Source organism: Furipterus horrens, unplaced genomic scaffold (genome assembly GCF_987537825.1).
Source record: "Furipterus horrens unplaced genomic scaffold, mFurHor1.1.pri manual_scaffold_7, whole genome shotgun sequence".
Taxonomy (NCBI): Eukaryota; Metazoa; Chordata; class Mammalia; order Chiroptera; family Furipteridae; genus Furipterus; species Furipterus horrens.
This window is the reverse complement of record NW_028327177.1, coordinates 71,198,533-71,219,058: the sequence shown is the minus strand read 5'-3', so window position 1 is coordinate 71,219,058 and position 20,526 is coordinate 71,198,533. Positions and strand designations below refer to the sequence as shown.

The following is a 20,526-nucleotide window of genomic DNA, read 5'->3' as shown; positions in this document are numbered from 1 at the left end:
ATGTTTGGAGAAAATCATAGAACTTACTATAAAACAAGTATATGATAGGTAGCATTCTAAGATGGCCCTCATGATCTCTGTCCATGGTGTTATACCTGTGTCCTCATGTATGTGTGCCTGGAACATGTGACTTACTCCTAATTAATAGAATATGTCAAAGGAGGTCGCGCTCCGCATAGAGTGGAGGGTGCAAGCCTGCAGACTGGTTAAGAAGTTGTCATTGCAATCCAGTGTCTGAACAAGGCTGACATTGGTAGGAACAGGAGGAACACTGTGGGCTGAGAGATCACAGAACTTGATGACTGATTTAATGTGTAGCATAAAGTAGAGAAAAGAGTTGAACATGGGGTTGTGAAGCTAGATGTAATAAATATGCAGGTAGAAGTGAGCCAGGGAAGAAATGAGCCAGCTGGGTTGCATGGGCTCAGGAAATGAGTGACAGAGGCAAAAGAAGGGCCTTTGGAGCTTATGAGAAAGAGAGACAGTGGTAATGAACCTAGGGGAAGGATAAGGGAGAAAGTTGTGAGTGTGACCCAAAGAGAGATAAGAAGCACACACCTGATTCTGTTACTTTTTTAAAAACGTAATCTTAGAAGATTGGAGGGATAGAGACTCTCCCTCTTGAAAAAGCAACCAGCCATGTTGGGACTGCCTGTGGAGAGGGTTGCAGAGCAGAGAACTGGAGGTGGCCACCAGGACCAGAGAACAGCATCCACCTGATGGCCAGTAAGAAAAGTGGGGTTGATTATTTGAATCTTGGAGGGGATCTTTTGACTCTGGAGTTTCAGGGACAGAAGAATGCATTGGAGCATGTTGCAGTAATGTCACCTCAAAAGAGAGTTAAGAACTCTCAGACATCAAAGAGAACTTCATGACATAGTAATAGTTATAACAGTAATCTCTTGGCCTGAAAATTGAAGGAGGACCAAAGCAACTCAAACAGCATCTTGAAACATGGACAAAATAGTCTGGTGGAATGTTCTGAACATGCTGACGCTAATGAGCAAGGAGAAGATGCTCTGCAAGTAACAGTGAGATACTTTGAGAAAGGTCCCATTAAAACTTCACGGAGTAAAGATAAAACCTTTGAAAAACACCTGAAAACTGTGGAAAGTGTGGCTTGAAAGAATGGGTTAGCTCCAGAAGGGATTTACAGTCTATTAAATGTGGCACTCAGTGGCAAATTTTGGAGTGCTGTAAACTCTTTGATATTGAGATACATGATTCCAGTAACTCTAATATCAGAAGATTCTGTGGTTAATGTGGTCTCCTGGCTTTGTGTTGGCAAGTGTTGTAGTAGCACCAAGATACTTTTTTATAATTGGCTGGTTGCAGTGTTTGACTACACTGACCACAAGGAGAAATTTAACTTGCTCTATGGCTTCTTTTTTGCTTCATTGCAAGATGATGCAGCATGCCCTTATGTCTGCCATTCCTTATATTTACTTACCAAAAAAGAGAATGTGAAACTATTTTATGTGAGGAAACGGCTTAATCTTCAGGCAAAAATGGGAATACAGCCTTATCTTCATGCTTTGTTGTCACTCTATAAGTTCTTTGTTCCCACTTTGATGTCTGTTTCTTTGCCGGTAAAGAAGATCTGTTTTGAGAATTCAGAGAATCTATGGAAGATGGCTCTAGTTGCTGTGAGGCAAAGGAATCAGGGACCTCCTCCAGAACCTTTAAAGCTGATGTTAGGTCCAACCAAAGTCTGTCCCAGGAAAAGAAAATAGAATTTTCACTCACTTATACCAGTGCTAAATTCCAGTGGCCACAGTAAAGACTATGGGAAAAAAAGGAATGTGTCTTTCTGAAGATCTTAGTAGCAATAGACCATTTCCAGTAGGACAGCTTAAAAGCTCCCCCCAAAAACATTCATTGCTTAGAGCCAGCTTCTCAGATGAGTGCAGTGCTGAACAATTCTTTGCTACTTCACTATATTAACTGTATCAGAGATGAATCAGTCTTATTGAGGCTGTATCATTGGTTGAATCAAACATTACAAGAAGAATGTATTTGGTACAAGGTGAATAATTATGAATGTAAAAAAGAATTTACCAGCTTCCTGGACATTATCATCAAGGCAGAGTGTTTCTTACAAGAGGGGTTTTATTCCTGTGAAGCATTTCTGTATAAGAGCCTTTCTCTCTGGGATGGCTTCTGTTGTCAATCACAGTTCCTTCAACTTGTGAGCTGAATTCCTTTTACTAGCTTCTCTGAGGTTAAACCATATATTTTTGACCATCTGGCACAGCTCTTCTTTACATCAATCATTTATTTCAAGTGTAGTGTTCTTGATAACCTTAAAGAGCTACTGCCGAATTAGTTATTGTGGCTTTCTATGGACATCCACATGAAAACTGTGATGGACAGTTCTCTAGAAACAACTTTCAGTGGATCCATGAAGTCTGTATTTGAACTAATTCTCTATGTAGGGTGGCTGTCCACTAATGCAATGTGCTTGGAAAGCAACAGTAATTTCTTGCTGCACTTCGCTTTGGATTTTTATAAGAAGGTGTGTGACATATATATAAATTATAACATTCCATTAGTGTGTTGTTTCCTCCTGTGATCTTCTATCTCACACTCCTTAGTGTGGATTCAAGTATCCTGAACCAGCTCTGTTATATTATGCACAGATACCGTAATGATTTGACAGCTACAAAGAAAAATGAGCTGGCACTAAAGACAAAATCAGAGTTCAAATTCAGCAGCAAGACCTGTCATAGGTTTGTTACCTATGGACATCCAAACCCTTCCAGAAAAAATCATATTTTGTCTCTGAAGTCTTTAAAAAAATTGGAGTAGCAAAATATAAAATCAGTTTAAATTTAGTCCATCACCCTGCTCTATTGAGTTATGCTATTTCCTTTTTCCTAAAGGAATGGCCAGAAGAAATGGAACAGGTATTTAGACTATTTATTTTCAGAAGGCTTACAAGGCTTGAAACTTTTCATACAAAGCAGTATTTGTCATTCTTCTGTCCCCTGATCAGACAGTAAAAACCCTATCTATGATCAATGTGAAATGCATGCTGACAGAAACAAGCCAAGCAAGGGGCGAAGATGGCGGAGGAGTGAGGAGAGGCTGAGGTTTTAGGCTCCCGAGACCCATCTGTAGTTTGGACTAACTGCAGACAGAACATCTCAGTGAGCAGCTGGACACTGGCAGGAGTCAAGCCAAGGCACTGCTGGATTAGAGAAAACCCATCTGGGAACAAGCTGTTTAGTGAGGATAGTGGAGAAAAAGGGGACGAAACGGGATTCCTGACTGGGCCGGCTGCCGGAGCTGTGGCTGGAAGTACACAAAGGCTTTTTGGCAACCACAGGCTACCCAGGAGAGGTGTTGGAAGGAGAGCGGATCTCTGCCCACTGGCAGAGACCGGACTCGACCAAGTGGCATTGGCGCTGAAGGACAGCAGACAGCATGCTGCCCAGCAAGTGAGAACATAATTCTCCTTTATATTTTTCTCTAGTAGAAGGTGGAGAGGGGAGGAAAGTTTGGGGGTGGTAGGCCATTCTTGAGGAGCGCAGGCGCAGTGGTGCACTCATCCACCCCCCCAACCCTCCCCCTGGTTCACGGAGGCGCGCATAGGGAAGTGCCCTCATTCACTGGCCCAGGTGCGCAGGGCTGCGCGTCCAGGTGCCCTTCGGACACACGCCAACAGACATAAAATCAGTGAGCCAACGGGCGCAGGGAGGGCCCACTGGACACGCAGAAGATTGTGCACAAACGCCCCTGGCCAGCCCAGTGGGCACCAGACTGAAGTACCAGGCCGGAATCCGGAGCGCAGAGCACTTGCCCAGGCTCTGCGCATGCCCGCTCAGGAGGTGTGGGAACGGTGGGCAGCAGCGACTCATAGTCACTCACGTCTACTGAGCACAAGTGTCTGTGGCCCTGCCCTAAGGGATGAAAGACCAACTCCTGGAACACGGTGCTGCAGGCCTGAGGCTAGTTCCCCAGCCGCTTGGGTGCACACCGGCACTGGAGCCAAAAAACACCTTAAGGGCTTTCCCGGAGCGCGGTGTGGCCGGCTTTCTCAGAGCACAGCGAGGCCAGCTTTCTAGGATCCTGGTGCGGCAGGCCTGAGCTTAGTTCCCCAGCCGCTTTGGGCGTGCACTGATGCTTGAGTGAAAAAAAAAAACACCTCACCAGCTTCCCCAGAGCACGGCGTGGTCTGCTTCCCTGGAGCGCGGCATGGCAGACCTGAGGTGGGCTCTTGGCTGCCTTGCATTGCGCCTTGCCGGCCACCTCACACACACCACTGCTGCAAGGAATAGGAATCTCTGGCCCATCAAATTAGACTAGCTGTGGACGCAGAAAAAGAAGATGACACAAGAAGGCTGAATTGACATCTCCACAAAAGAATTCGAGATAAAGTGGCTAGAGTGACTCTCAATCAACAAGCCAGAAGGAATATCCTAACAACAACAAAAAAATCTGAAATATAATCAGACAGCATAAACAAACGATATAAAAAGTACCCCAAGAACATCAGGCTCAGGAGATCAAAGGGACTGCACCACTGAAACCCCCAGATCTACCATAAAAAATCTCATACCACAAAGTTGGGAAGGGAAAGCAGACAAATCCAAATAACAAAAACAAACAAGAAGAATCCAACATGGTAAGAGGCAGAAACAACCTCTCAATGAAAAGAAAAGAGGAATCCCCAGAAAGAGAGGTAGATGGAATAGACATAGCCCAAATGTCAGACACGGAATTCAAAACTATGGTGGTGAAGAAGCTCAATATGCTCGAAAACCTCAAAAACAACTATGACAACCTCCAAGGAAGTTACCAACAGCTCCAAGAAAATTACAGGGAACTTGCAGAGAACTACACCAGCATAAAAAAAGACATAGAAACTATCAACAAGAACCAGGAAGAAATGAAGAATGCAATCTCTGAACTGAAAAACACAGTAGAATCAGTCAAAAGCAGACTAAATGAAGCAGAGGATCAGATTAGTGAGTTAGAGGATAATGTAGGTAATAATTCTGAAATGATACAGCAAAATGAAAAAAGATTGAAAAAATATGAACAGGATGTAAGGGAATTACAGGATAGCATTAGAAAAAATAATTTAAGGATCATAGGAATAAGAGAAGGAGAAGAAAAGGAGCATGAAACCAACACGCTGGCCACTCCAATAGGCCCACAACAAACCCGCCCACCGGTGCGTAGAGGCCTCCCCCTTCTCCAGAGCAGGAGAGCAACCAGTCTGCCTTGGACCAACCTGCCCCAGGGTGCAACAGGTCAACCCACCCCTGGCCTGCACAAGGGAATGCACTCATCTCTGGCTGAGGCCAAAGGACAGTGAAATGAATTAGAGGCACTTTGTAATAAGTTTTGGGTGCTGGCTCTTGAGTAAGAGCTGGGAGAGCAGCGGACTAGGTCCCAGTACAAAAGCATCCCAAGTGCTACAAGAGAAATCACTTAAGCAGACTGCTTACCTCCAAGTGGCATCAACTGGAGGCAGCAGCTCAACAACTGTATACAAGAAGGTCACACCATTAAGGCAGAAAATAAAAGCAGATCAACCTAAGAAGCAGAAACAAGACCAGGGCCCAAAATGGGGAGGCATAATAACACCCCACCATACAGAAACAACAACCCACCAAAAGGAAAGGAGAAATTCCCAGAAAAAGGGATAGATGATATAGAAGCAAGCAAGCTATCTGACATAGAATTCAAAACAATAGTAATGAGAATGCTCAATGAACTTGAAAAACTCAAAGAAAACTACAACAAAGTCCAGGGGAACTATAAAAAACTCCAGCGAAACTACAAAGAACTACAGGGAAGCTACAAGGAACTTACTGAGAACTACACCAGCATGAAAAAAGGACATAGAAACTTCAATAAGAACCAGGAAGAAATGAAGAATACAATTACTGAACTGAAGAACACAATAGAATCTATCAAAAGCAGGCTAAATGAATCAAAGGATCAGATCAGTGAGTCAGAGGAAAATGAAGAAAAAAATTCTCAACCAACGCAACAAAATGAAAAAAGACTGAAAAAGAGTGAAGAGGGTTTAAGAGAATGCAGGACAACATGAGAATAAACAACATTAGAATGATAGGGAAGCAAGAAGGAGAAGAAGAGGAGCAAGGGACAGAAAACCTGATTGAAAAAGTAATGACAGAAAATTTTCCAAACTTGATGAGGGAAAAAGTCATGCAAGTCCAGGAAGCACAAAGGGTCCCAATGAAGATGAGCCCAAAAAAGGCCTACACCAAGGCACGTCATAATTAAATTGGCAACATTCAAAGAGAAAGAGAGAATCCTAAAACAGCAAGAGAAAAACAGTAAATAACATACAAGGGAACTCTGATAAGACTATCAACTGATTTCTCATCAGAAACACTACAAGCTAGAGAGAATGGCAAAAAAATATTTCCAACAATGAAAAACAAAGGCCTACAACCAAGAATACTCTACTTAGCAAGGCTCTCCTTCAAAATGGAAGGTGATATAAGGAGTTTCTCAGACAAAAAAAGACTAAAGAATACATCTCCACCAAACCAGCATTGCAAGAGATGCTAAAGGGAATGCTGTAAGAAAAAGAAGAAAAAGAGAGAGGGAGAGAAACACAGGTACAAAGGGAAATGAATAAATGCACGTCAATAATAACCTTAAATGTAAATGGACTAAATAGTCCAATCAGAAGACATAGAGTAGTGGAATGGATATGAAAACATGACACACATATATGCTGTCTACAAGAGACACCTCAAAATGACAGATTTACAAAGACTGAAAGTAGGGGACAGAAAAAAGTATTCCAAGCAAATGGACATGAAAAAAAGGTGAGGAAGCAGTACTTATATCAGACAAAACCCATTTCACAGCAAAGGCCATAAAAGGACAAAGAAAGACATTTTATAATACTTAAGAGAACAATCCATCAAGAAGATATAACCCTAGTAAACATATATGCACCCAACATAGGTGCACTGAGATATATAAGGGAAATATTGGAAGACTACAAAGAATATATTAAAGCAACACACTCATAGTGGGGGACTTTAACACCCCATTTTCAACAATGGACAGATCTTTGAAGGAAAGAAACACCAAGGATATACAGGCATTGAACAACACTTTAGATCAAATGGACTTAATTAATATATATATAGGACTTTTCACCCCAAAGAAGCAAAATATACATTCTTTTTAAATCCACATGGAACATTTTCAAAGATAGACCACATAATAGGACACAAAACTAGCCTCGGCAAATTCAAAAAAATTAAAATTATTTCAAGGATCTTTTCAGACCACAATGCCTTGAAACTAAAAATTAACCTCAGAGAAAAAAAAACAAAGACATCCAAACTCATGGAGAATGAATAACATGCTATTAAATAATGAATGGGTTAACAAAGACATCAAAGAAGAAATCAAGAAATTTCTGGAAGCTAATGATAATGAACACATAAAGCCCAAAACCTATGGAACACAGCGAAAGCAGTCCTAAGAGAGAAATTCATAGCATTACAGGCATATCTGAAAAGGATAGAAGAATCTCAAATAAAAAAATCTAACTCTAAAGCTACAAGAACTAGAACAACAATAACAAACAAAGCCTAGAGCAAGAAGAAGGAAAAAAATCATCGAGATCAGAGCAGAATTAAATGACATAGAGACCAAACAAACAATTCAAAAGATCAATGAAAATAAGGAATGGCTCTTTGAGAAAATAAACAAAATCAACAATCCTCTAGCCAGACTCATCAAGAAAAAAAGAGAGAAGACCCAAATAAGCAAAATCAGAAACAAAAAGGAGAAATCATGACTGATACCACAGAAATACAAAGGATTGCAAGAAATTACTACAAACAGCTGCATGGCAAGAAACTTGACAACCTAGAAGAAATGGACAAATTTCTAGAAACATAACCTTCCAAAACGGAACCAAGAAAAGGTAGAAAGTCTCAACAGACCAATAACAAAGAAGGAAATTGAAACAGTAATCAAAAATCTCCTGGCACACAAAAGTCCTGGACCAGATGGCTTCACAGGCAAATTTTACAAAACATTTAGGGAAGAACTAACTCCTACCCTCCTCAAACTATTCCAAAAAATTCAAGAAGAGGGAAAAATCCCAAACTCTTTCTATGAAGCCAGTATTACCCTAATCCCAAAACCAGGTCAAGACACAACAAAGAAAGAAAACTACAGGCCAATATCACTGAAGAACATAGATGCTAAAATCCTCAACAAAATATTGGCAAACCAGATCCAGCAACATATTAGAAAGATTATACACCATGATCAAGTGGGATTCATTCCAGGGATGCAAGGATGGTCTAATATTCGCAAATCAATAAATATAATACATCACCTAAACAAAATGAAACACAAAAATCACATGATCATATCAATAGATGCAGAAAAAGCATTTGATGAAGTACAACACCAATTTATGATGAAAAACATAGAGGGAGCATACGTTAACATAATTAAGGCTATATATGAGAAACCTGAAGCCAAAATTATACTCAATGGACAAAAACTGAAGGCATTCCCCCTGAAATCAGGAACAAGACAAGGATGTCCACTCTCACCACTCTCATTCAACATAGTGTTGGAAGTCCTAGCCAAGCAATCAGACAGAAAAAAAAAAAAATAAAAGGCATCCAAATTGGGAAAGAAGAAGTAAAACTATCATTATATGCAGATGACATGATAGTATACATAGAAAACCCTACTCGATATAATAAGTGAATTTGGAAAAATAGTAGAATACAAAATAAATATACAGAAATCTAAGGCATTTCTGTACACCAACAATAAGATATCAGAGACAGAGACAAAAAGAATACCATTTACTATAGCAACAAGGAAAATAAAGTACCTAGGAATAAACTTAACCAAAGAGATAAAAGTCCTGTGCTCTGAAAATTACATAACAGTAAAGAAAGAAATTAAGGAAGATACAAATAAATGGAACAAAATACTATGTTCTTGGGTGGGAAGAATCAATATCATCAAAATGGCCATACTACTCGAAGCAATTTACAGATTCAATGCAATCCCTGTTAAAATACCAATGACATATTTCACAGACCTAGAACAAATACTCCAAAAATTCATATGGAACCAAAAAAGACCCCAAATAACAAAAGCAATCTTAAGACAGAAGAACACAGCAGGAAGAATCACAATACCAGACATTAAACAATACTACAAAGCCACTGTGATCAAGTCAGTCTGGTAGTGGCATAAGAACAGACATATAGATTAATGGAACAGAATAGAGAGTCCAGAAATAAATCCAGGAATATACAGTCAACTAATATTTGATAAAGGAAGAAGGAACAGAAAATAGAGTGAGAACAGCCTCTTTAACAAATGGTGCTGGGAGAACTGAGCAGGGACGTGCCAAAAATTGAAACTAGACCACCAACTTACACCACACACGAGAATAAACTGAAGATGGATCAAAGTCTTAAATGTAAGTCGTGACACCATAAAAGTCCTAGAGGAAAACATAGGAAGAAAAATATCAGATATCCCATGTAACAATATTTTCATGGGTACATCTTTTAAGGCAAGAGAAATAAAGGAAAAAATAAACAAATGGGACTACATCAAACTAAAGAGTTTCTGCTCAGCAAAAGAAAACATCAACAAGATGAAAAGGAAACCAACCATATGGGAAAACATATTTGCCAATGATATCTCAGACAGGAGGCTGCTATTTTAGATGGTTGGCTGGAAGACTTCTCTGAAAGTAACATTTGAATTTAGACCTGAGAGAAGTGAGAGAGTGGCTTTCTTCACATGGAAGAACAGCAAGTGCCGACAGCAGTGTGCTTTGGTATGTGTGAAGATGTGAAGGAAGACCAGGGTGACTGCAATAGAGTGAGCAAAAGGAGAGAGGTAGAAGATATGTTTGGAGGAGAGGAGTCAGATAAAGCAGTAAATTGTAGAGCTGATAAGAGCTTTGAACTTGAAGTTAAAAAGTCTTACAATGGTTGAATAGATTATTCAAGATCTGGCCTCACTGGTGAGGGAGACATTTAGGGTACACAATTGAAGGAGTCATTCACTTTTTGGTCCTCATGCTAGACTTGGCCCTGCTGACTGTCTCTTATTCACTGCCACATCTTGCCCCTGGGCTCACTCTACTGTGGCTGCACTGGCCATCTGTTGCCCCACTCCTGCTTTAGTGCCATGCACCTGCTACTGCAGCAGAGCTCTGGAATACACTTCACCTAGACAGTGGAATGGCCTAATTATTTACTTCATTTAACTCTCTGCTCAAATGCCACTTTCTCTGAAAAGTATTTTTGATTATTCTATTTGATATAGTAGCCTCCATTATTTTTTATCCCATTACCCTGTTTAATTTTTTGCTCCTAGTTCTTATTGTTGCTGACATTATGTTATTGTTCATATGTTTTCTATTTTATTCTAGGATGGAAGAATCTTTGTCTTCAATATGATTTTATTATCAAGGCCTAGAAAGGTGTCTGGTATATAGAAAGTGCTCAATAAATATTTGTTAAATAAAAGAAAAGATATGACAAACTGACTTCCATGAATCACAGAAGAAACATTTATCAGGACTTTTTTATGAGCGAGGAACTCTTTTAAAACTCTAGTTACATTAACTTATTTAATCCTCTCAGTAATTGCAGATGAAAAACTGCAGCACAAAGAAGCCCCATAAGTTGCTAAACTCATATGACTAGTAGTGTTAGAACTAGGTCTGAATCTAGACAATATGGCTCTAGAAGCCAACACTTAACCAATGTGTAGTGTCACATTATATTTTCATTTTTTATCATTATCATAAGGTGTTAAAAATTAGTAAACCCTACAGTATACCATTAATTTTTAAAATTTGACTACTGTTCTAAGCATGGTAACACATTATTTACTTGAATAAACATCATTACTTTGCAAGTTTTATTAGGAGTTTCTGGATAAAATATGGGAGAAGGAAAATTTATTGAACATTTACTAATTGTCTAGGTAACATTTTTAGAGCAGTTAAATGTTGTTTGTATTCTGGTGCACTCATTAGAAATGTATTTTTAACTTGACTATCTCCCCTGCCCCCCACTCAGTAAGCCAAAAATGCAAGAAAAAAAGGGAGTAAGTCATATAAGTAAGCTTAATAGGGTAGTACAGAATGAGAAAGAGGTCAAGAATGAATTTTGTAAATTCCAAAAAATATGAACTTGAAAAAATTATTCTTAGTAAGTAAGAGTGTTGAAATTTAAGAGATGTGCCAGATGGTCTGACAGAAACTCAGTACCATTTCCCCCTATACTTTTTCCTGAACTCTTGGTAATGACATTTTTCCTATCTGTGCCAGAAGCAAGGATTTCCATCCATGAGAACCTCTTGTGCAAGATTTGGAAGGTGCATGTGAACCTTCCCAGTATCCTCCTGAGGCTGCAAGAGCTGAGCTCCCTGGTGGTGATGGCCTGTTAGCCTTCACTTCCTAGTTCCTGAGAACCAGCGGAGGCCTTCCATGACCTGTGCCACCCCAACTCTCCAATTGGTAAGCCTCTAACTTCTTTTAGTACATTTATTTCTGCATGAACTATCTAGATTGAATTCTCTGACTCCTGATTGCTATACAGACATTTTCTTGGATATGTTTAATAATTTGTTTTATTTCACAATATATTGAAAGAATCTTATTAGAAAATGAATGGAAACATCAGAGGTAATTATTGTCTTAAAGTATTTCATTTGGGCCATTAAAATGGGCAATTCAAATCATTTATTCAATAATTTATATTTGATATAATATTTATAACTTGTTTAGTACTCATAGTTTCTGGAATAAAGTTGATGGAGGTTTTGTTGGCAGATTTTCAAGACAAAGAAGCTGAAGAGCTTCTAGATACTCTGTAGGATTATTTGGATACCAATATTCCCTTCTTCAAAGGAAGATACTTGCACATCTCCTGATTCCCTGGTCACTTTCTCCCATGGTATGTTATTATACTAAGTCTAGAACTACAATGACTTGCCTTTGTACAGGGTGTTTAGTTTACAAGCACATTCTATATATCACATCAGGAGATCCCCACACACTGAAGCTCACTTCTTGCATGTTTCCCTAACTCTCTGCATTTTCTCTTATCTTAGCTGTTATGTACTACATTTATATTTCTATTCCTCTTCTGCCACATTTAGATTGCAAACTTTTTGAGAACAGGAATCATGTCCTAACGGTCATTCTTTGGTGATTATCCCAGGGCCAACCTCCTAGAAAGTGTCAGAAGAAATATGTTTAATGGAAGGAAATAAGTGGCAGAGATTCAGCTGATCTGAGATATTTTGGACTCTGAAATCTATGACCTTTTTATGATGTCACTTTGCATCTCATTGAGACTCTAAGATACCCAAAGAATTAGTGAAATAGTTGAAAAACAAACCCCACATATTTCTAGAAAACTACATGGTATAACTAATGAACTGAGAAATGTGGCTTTATCATTGTTTTTAACTTGTTTTAACCCTAATACACATTTTTAGCCATATCTCTTTTAACTCTGAAACATAAATATTCCATGCCATCTAACAACTATTAGGGAAAGGCAGATAACTAACAAAATCAGTTCATATTCTGTGCCTGGAGGACTTGGCAAATGCTTCATTTTAAATGGTATTTCTGAGAAATTCAGGGAAGAAAAAAAAAGCCATGACAGATGGGATGGCTTATCTGAGACAAATTTTAGGCACTCTTTGTGTGGTGAAAAAGAGTTACTCATTCTGGAGCACTATTCTAAAAAGAGATGGACTAGTGATGAGGAGACATATGTGAAAGTTGTGGTGTCTGTCTTCAAGAAGCATACCACCTTGTGGGAGAATCAGGTGTTTAACAGGTAATGTATGGAATCTTTACTAATTTATCTGTCCAACTTTCTTTTAAGGTAAAGATAAATTAACATCAATCTTTTCATTCTTCCTGATTTAGGTCATAATGGATGCCTATAAAAAGTGTGTCCATTCATTTAAATGTTTAATTTGCAGGTACAGTACCTAATAACAGGCACTGAAGTGAGTGAAAATGCAGTTCAAGTGAAGGTAGGCTTGGGTTGAAGAATGGGGTTCCTTCATGAATGTGATGGAATTTCACATTTTATACTAAATTGAATCCATGCTGGTGTGAATGCTAATATTACATATTTTGGCTTGTGTATCCATGGTAAGGAAGTTTTAAAAAAGTATACATATTAATTATTCCAGTCAAAAATTTTTGCCTGGTTTAATCTACTATTTTTTTCCAAATCGGTGACTTAATTTTTGTTTCTTACCAAATAAAGCACACTTTCATCAAGGATTGTTGTGACTGCCTAACAGAAGTAGAAAAAAACCACCTTAAATTAAAAATAAGACCCATCCACTTTATAAAATGAGAATGATTACTACTACTTACTGATTACTTAAATATTTATCAGAAAAAGTTTCCAAATTTAGATGGCTGTGTGTTTAAAGATAAGGGTATGTTTATATTTCTTATAAGGAGATATGGTTAGTCCTATCATCATGGTGGAGCTCTGGGAAAGCTAGGGAAGATACCTCTCTTCCTTTCAGTACATTTAAAAGGTAGTGAGCAATAGTGGTAATCATCCACTGATATTAATGACAAATAATGTATGCCATGGAGAGAAAAGAGTGCTAAGGAGGCCAGGTGGAAGAGTGAAACAGAAGGAAAAGGATGGATATGAACAGGGTAGGGGGGGTCCAAGTGAAAAATGAAAATTGGGGCCACTTCTTCAAAATCCATTAAAAGTACTAAAATATAAAACTGCTTTTTCTTGCATAGTTTCTCTCTGGATCTTTCATAGTGGTTTTTATTTGCTGTGTGGTTTCATTTCACATTTAATCCCCACAAGAATCCCACAAGTTAATTAAAATATTATTATTTCAAGGTTATGGTCTTCTGGTATTTCAAGGTTATGGATGGTGAAACAGAAGGTTTTGATGTTTGCAAAACAAAACTAACTGAGGCTTTGATCCAATGCATAAATCAATGCTATTTGCAATTACTGCTTCCAATAACCATTTGGAAATTCTCACCTATTTTAAGGAAAATTTGCTTTTAGAATATATTTCTTCTATATAATACCACTTACTGCTGTTATATTTTGGAGGATCATGGGTTATTTTATTCAAAGTAAGGAATAGATAGATTCAAAGTACAGATAGAAATGTTCAAAGGATAGATAGGTAGAGCAGGAGTTGCATATGTATCTTTTTAAAATATAAACTTTGATTATTTTACTTTTTTCTGAAGTTCTTAAATATAAGTGAGAATGCCACAAGTTTGTTTCATGAGTGAAATGATTTAGAAGGAGTACACACTTCACAGTTGAAAAACTTCAGTTTATCTAACTGTACACCCCAATAAAGCTTATTTGACTGAGGAGCTGTTTTGAAGTTTATGGACATATTCAGGACAGCATGCCATGTATAAAATCTATTCTAAATTTAGTTATGGGAATCTAGACAATAAGTCTAAAAATACTGACAATTAATTACTTATTTATAGGGTAATAGTAAGATTTCTATATGCATGATTATAAATTTTGAATTCCATTTCCCAATCTATAGGTGGAGAGCCAATTTGTTTTTCGATGACATGGATTGAGGCTGCAGTGATTTATGAAACTTCTTCAATGAATCATATAGCAACATGAGAGGGACATAGCAACAACTGTAATATTTCTGCCCATATGTTTCCCAGTCATAGATCTCTAATGTCAATGGCAACCTAAGCCATTTTAAAAGCTGGGTAAAACCAAAATGATGTAGACAGAATTCTGGAAGTTTTATCCTTACCTTTATTATTTTTCTCATAATAATGGTGATGATGATGATGATGAATAAGTGATAAAATTTAGATGCTAGAGACTATGTTAGGTGTTTTATTATCTCATTTGACTACATAAAAATTTTCAAAATGATGTGTTATTATTCTCCAGTGAAGATAGAAACACTGAGGCTTAGAAAAGTTAAGTAAATTTTCCCAGTTATGAAATGGGAGAGAAAGAATACAGAGTCAGGAAGGTAGGTCTTTGCAACTCATGAGTCATGCTGGCAAATTCTGGTCCTCCCTCTGACTGCTGAAATTTTATATTAGCTGTTCCCTTAGTCCAAAATGTTTCCCACTCAGATTTTCCCATTATGAGTCTGTCTCATTATTGAGAAATGTCTTTCCAGAGAGAGTTCTTTCTTGGCCTACAGTATCCTCTCCTATTGTATCTAATCATCTTGCTTATTCTCCACAGTATACTTTACCAGAGTTTGTGATTATCATAATACTGTTTACTTTTCAAGTAAATGTTTCTTCCCCTTGAATGAAAGCTCCATGAAGACTGGGACTTTTTTTCTTTATTGTATTTCTAGAAGTAAGTATACTTCTTTTTAAAATTTCTTTATAATTATGGTTGAAATGCAATATTCTATTAGTTCCAGGTGTTTAACATAGTTATTCAATGCTTATATGTTAATACTTTACAAAGTAGTCACCACAATAAGTTTAGGAACCATCTGTTAACATACATTGTTATTACAATGTTATTGACTCTATTCTCTATGTTGTAGCTTATGTCCCTGTGACTTTTTGTTTCTTAAAGTTTGTCCTTATAATCCCCTTCCCCTATACAGGCATATTGCTACATAATGAATGCTCAGTAAATATTTATTAAATAAATGACTGAATCCTGACCAAAAAAAATATCTAAAAGAATGGATGGCCCTTAAGACCAAGATGAGTACCCCTACCAAGGGTTCACTCACACATAAGATCAATCACACAAAGTAAAGAGGTGGCTGGACCAAAAGCTGGTGTCTTCAAGCTACCTGACCAACACATTATTTATAGGAAGCAGTCTCTTTGTAGGACTCTCTGACTATGTAAACACGATGTGAGCAGTCTCTGAAGTATCATACCACAGGAAGACATGCTCATTGCATAAGCTTTGTCTTTCCAAAAATTCAGCCTCCATGTTCCTCCTCTAGGTACATTCATGTGCATAGTTGGTCTTCCACTTAGGAGCCTCATGTGCTCATGAAACCTGCTTGAGCCATCACTCATGTGGGATCTTTTAGGAGCACTATTACATTTTAAAAAGAACAGTCAAAACAGGAAAATAATATTATTAATGTTAACAATTAATGAAGCAGAATTTCAGGCTTTACTCATGTCTCTCAAAGTCATTAAAGGAATATAGCTTATATCCCTCACTAATTCTTTCTGTTCCTCTTTTGCATGATCCCACACATGCTTTCCAGAGATAGTTGTTTGTCGTGCCCTCTCCCTCCCTAACACACCCCTGCTCTGTCTCCTACCTACACCACCTCTGTCCTATTTACAGACTTCCTGTCAGTGACCATTAGGGGTCAGCCCAGCAAATCAATACGTTTTATTCTATCACACCTACAAAAGTACAGTTTCCCCAAAGATATTTTTATTTCAGTCCATATTTATAGATAGCTGTTTCATACAGGCAGTCTGTCATCTTTGTATGTGTGTGGGTATGTGTGTCATTCTTTTCCTAAATCCATTAGGAAATGATATTTTCTCTGGGAAATAAAATGTTTAACTTCCATATGTAGATAGCTTTGAAATGTGTAAATTATTAAATAGTATTATTTCTATAAAAGGAACTTTGATGTCCCCTCAAGTATCAGCAGTTCTTTATTTGTTACCATAAAGATTTTAAAGTATGTGTCATATTCAGAAACTATCATTGGTACAAGCAAAGAATAATTATACTTCTGTTAGTTGCAATACTAAGTTGTTTCAAAGTTCAAATCCCCAAGTTATAGTCTTTCCCCAAAAGCCAATGTAATAGTTTAAAATATGATTTGCACTCACCATACTTTCTGTTTAAAAATAAAACTCTTTCAAACCCAAGGTGGTTCTATTTTTTTAGAGTATAAGCACACCATTTCTTTGTTTGAATATTTTTAAATAGCCCAAATACTATGTTCTCTCCTACAGGATATTCTGGTGAATAATTTCTCAAATTGTATTGTGCATATATGAGTTACATACTCAAATCACCAGATGAAAAAATAAAATACCCAGGAGGATATTTTTTAATTAACAGAATCTAAAATAATTGGTGAAAGCAGGGAAATTAAGAGCTATGGAAATTATTATGTAGTGGATTGTCTTCAGAATCTTGGCATAATTTCTACACACTAGCCCCATGTTCTTTGATGTTGCAGGAGCTAGAAGCCTGAAAGCTCCATTCCTTAAAAGGAGGATTCAGATTAAAAGGTGCCAGCCAGAAGCACTTGCGTGAGATTTGAGAAGAAAAAGAGAAAAATACCATATTATTGTTTCTCTGTTGGAGGCAGACAAAGCCATAGAATGATGGGCATCAACAGGATGGCTATTCTGCCTCTGGATCTGGGTGTTTTCCTAGGAGTCATCAGTTCAGTTCTGGAAGCAGCTATGAACATCACCAGTAGCTTTCTATGGTTCTAGGGACCTTCTGAAAACTACAACACCTGAGAGTAAATGGCACTATGCTTTCATTCTTCCAACTTGCCAGTAGTTTCAGAAGAATCTAATTACCTGTATTATCTAATTTAATGTATCTAAGTTATTGAATTATTTTCTGCCTAAGATATCTTGAGTTATTTTTGTTTTCCTGATTAAACTTTGGACAATATATGCTATAATTTTCTCAGATGACATATGGCTTGTTAGCAGATTTTATGAGCTTGAAGAAAAATTAATGGAATATGTCCTTAGTCTATGACTTGCTTAAGTCACAGAACTGTGCTGAGCTTGTGCAGTGGTATTATGTGTTTTGCTGCTGGCTCAATTGAAGTCAACTGAAATATAATTGTATTGGCACTGTATTTGTTGAGACTTTTCCTACCAAATAAGCAGAAAAAGATAGAAAATGTCATGGCCTTTGACCTCCAGATGCATCTAGGAGGGGAAGTAATAGCAGTATACATAAACAATACTGACCAAGACAAGACAAAACATCCCATGTCAGAGAAAGGATGCTTCATCTTCCTTTTCACTTCTGTTTCATCTCATTCCATTTATCTACTAATAAATGATACAGGTGGCCATCTCTAAGGGAAGCTTATAGTGGAGTAGCAGGTTTTCTAAAGGCAAAAAGGAGCCAACCATAGCACAAGTATCAGGGGAGGAAAAGGGGCTCAGAAAGGTCAGAGGAAGAAATACAGGGGCATTTCCTCATTGCTAATCTTGCTTGGAGAAAAAGCCACATGTGGGCCTTGAAACTGTTACCCCTGAAGTCTAAAAAATCCAAAGAATGCAAAATATCAGAAATGGCATTAAAATGGGACTCTGGAAGCTTAAATTTTGATCTGATTTCTGCTATTAAATCTGACTTTTTATCACTTCACCTATCAACCTTCAACTCATTGCCAGTAAAATGATCACTTGGACTTCAGTATCCCTAGATTCTATCTCAGCTCTAACAATGAGGCATCAAAAAATAAATCCAGGGTGTGTGAAGTCTTCCTGCCACTACTTCCAATATTCTTTAGACAGTTCTACAATATCCTTGGGCACCTAGCATTGTTCCATTCTTCTCTCTGTCAACATTTAAAAAACCCAAACAGACATGTAAATGTTCAGAATCAGATATTCAATATTGCAAAAATCATGCCCATTCAAAGTAATAAAAAATTACTTTTGTGCATCTGAGGCAAAATTATTCTGATTCTATTCCATTTGACTCAGTAGTACATTCAATAATAAGATAAAATAAGTAGCACTAATAAGGTGAGTTGCCAGAACTTCTGGTCAAGATGGAGGCATAGGTAAATATACTTCACCACCTTCTACAAGAATAAGAAGAAATATAACTACCTCAAAACTAAAAACAACCAGAACTACCAGAAAATTGAACTGCATGTGTGTCCAACAAAGATATAAAGAAACAATACTCATCCAGACAGATAGAAGAGGTAGAGCCAGGGTGGAGAGGATGTGGTGTGGTGATGGTGGTGGTGGCTACAGCAAGGCAGGGGCTGTGGCTGGCAAGTAGAAAGAGAAGTCACACATTATAAAAGTCAGGAGGGGCACCTGGGGAGTGATCCCAGCCTCAGACCAGGCCACACAGCTCATGGCTTCAGAACCAAAGAAAATAAAGCCTCATTGCTTCTGGCTGTGAAAACCAGTGGGGGTTGGGGTGGCGAAAGAAACAGTCAGTCTCCCAGCAGAGTCTGTTTGTTTAGAGAGACCCAATGGTCCTAGAACACCTGCAAAACCACCCACTCTGGGAACCACAACCAGGGTAACAGCTAGAGGGACGCCAGTTTTATACCAGAAACAGGGAAATTGCCTAGAAAAGAGGCAAGTGCTGAGAAAGCACTATCATACCCCTCCTCCACATATGGTGCCACAACATGGTGAAACAGGTCACCTTGCACTGGCAAATACCTGAAGCTCTGCCTCATACAATATAACAGGTGTGACAGCTCTACCTAAGACACAGGCAAACACAGGATGTGGTCAAGTTGAGGCAGAGACGTATGGCTCAAAAGATGGAGCAGATCAAGTTTCCAGTAGAAGAACTAAGTGATGAGGAGATAGCCAACCTAACATACACAAAGTTCAAAACACTGGTGATAGTGAGGCTCACAGACTTGACAGACAAGATTAAGTATGACAAATGCATAAGGGAAGAAATGAAGGCTAGGCTAAGTGAAATGAAGGAAAATCCACATGAGAACAATGGTAAAGGGAAGAAAGCTGGGGTTCAAATCAATGATTTGAAACATAAGAAAGAAATAAACAATCAGTACAGAATGAAGAAACAAGAATTTAAGAAAACAAGGAGAGGCTTAGGAATCTCTGGGACTTTAAACATGCCAACATCTGAATCATAGGGGTGCCAGAAGGAGAAGAAGAAGAGCAATAAATTGAAAGCTTATGTGAAAAAATAATGAAGGGAAACAAGCTAGACTCAAAGAGATCCACACCAAGATACATCATAATTAAAATGCCAAAGGTTAAAGATAAAGAGAGAATCTTAAAAGCAGCAAGAGAAAAGCAGAGAGTTACCTACAAAGGGGTGTCAATAAGACTATCAGCTGACTTCTTAAAAGAAACTTCGCAGGCAAGAAGGGACTGGCAAGAAGTATTCAAAGTGATGAAAAGCAAGGATCTAGAACCAAGATTACTCTATCCAGCAAAGCTATCATTTAGAATGGAAGGACAGGTATAAAGTGCTAACCAGACAAGGTAGAACTAAAGGAGTTCATTATCACCAAGCCATTATTATAGGAAATGTTAAAGGCATTTATTTACAAAAAAGATCAAAACCATGAACATTAAAATGACAATAAACTCACAACTATCCACAACAGAATCTAAAAAATGAAAACAAAACAAATTAAGCAAACAATCATAGGTATAAGGAGCATTTGGAGGGTTATCAGCTGGGAAGGGGAAGGGGAAGAAGTGGGAGAAGTGCGGAAATGGTGCAGGAATTAAATATGCATGACCCATGAACATGAACTAAGGTGAGTGGGACTGAT

The 20,526-nt window shown here is 38.0% G+C and overlaps 1 protein-coding gene and 1 pseudogene across 1 annotated transcript in view; one reads left to right on the top strand and one right to left on the bottom strand.

Annotated features, from left to right (window-relative positions):
- The window catches only part of CNBD1 (cyclic nucleotide binding domain containing 1), a 396,422-nt gene that overhangs the window by 192,455 nt on the left and 183,441 nt on the right, over positions 1-20,526 (bottom strand).
- LOC150004630 (centromere protein I pseudogene) lies at positions 822-2,991 on the top strand (annotated as a pseudogene).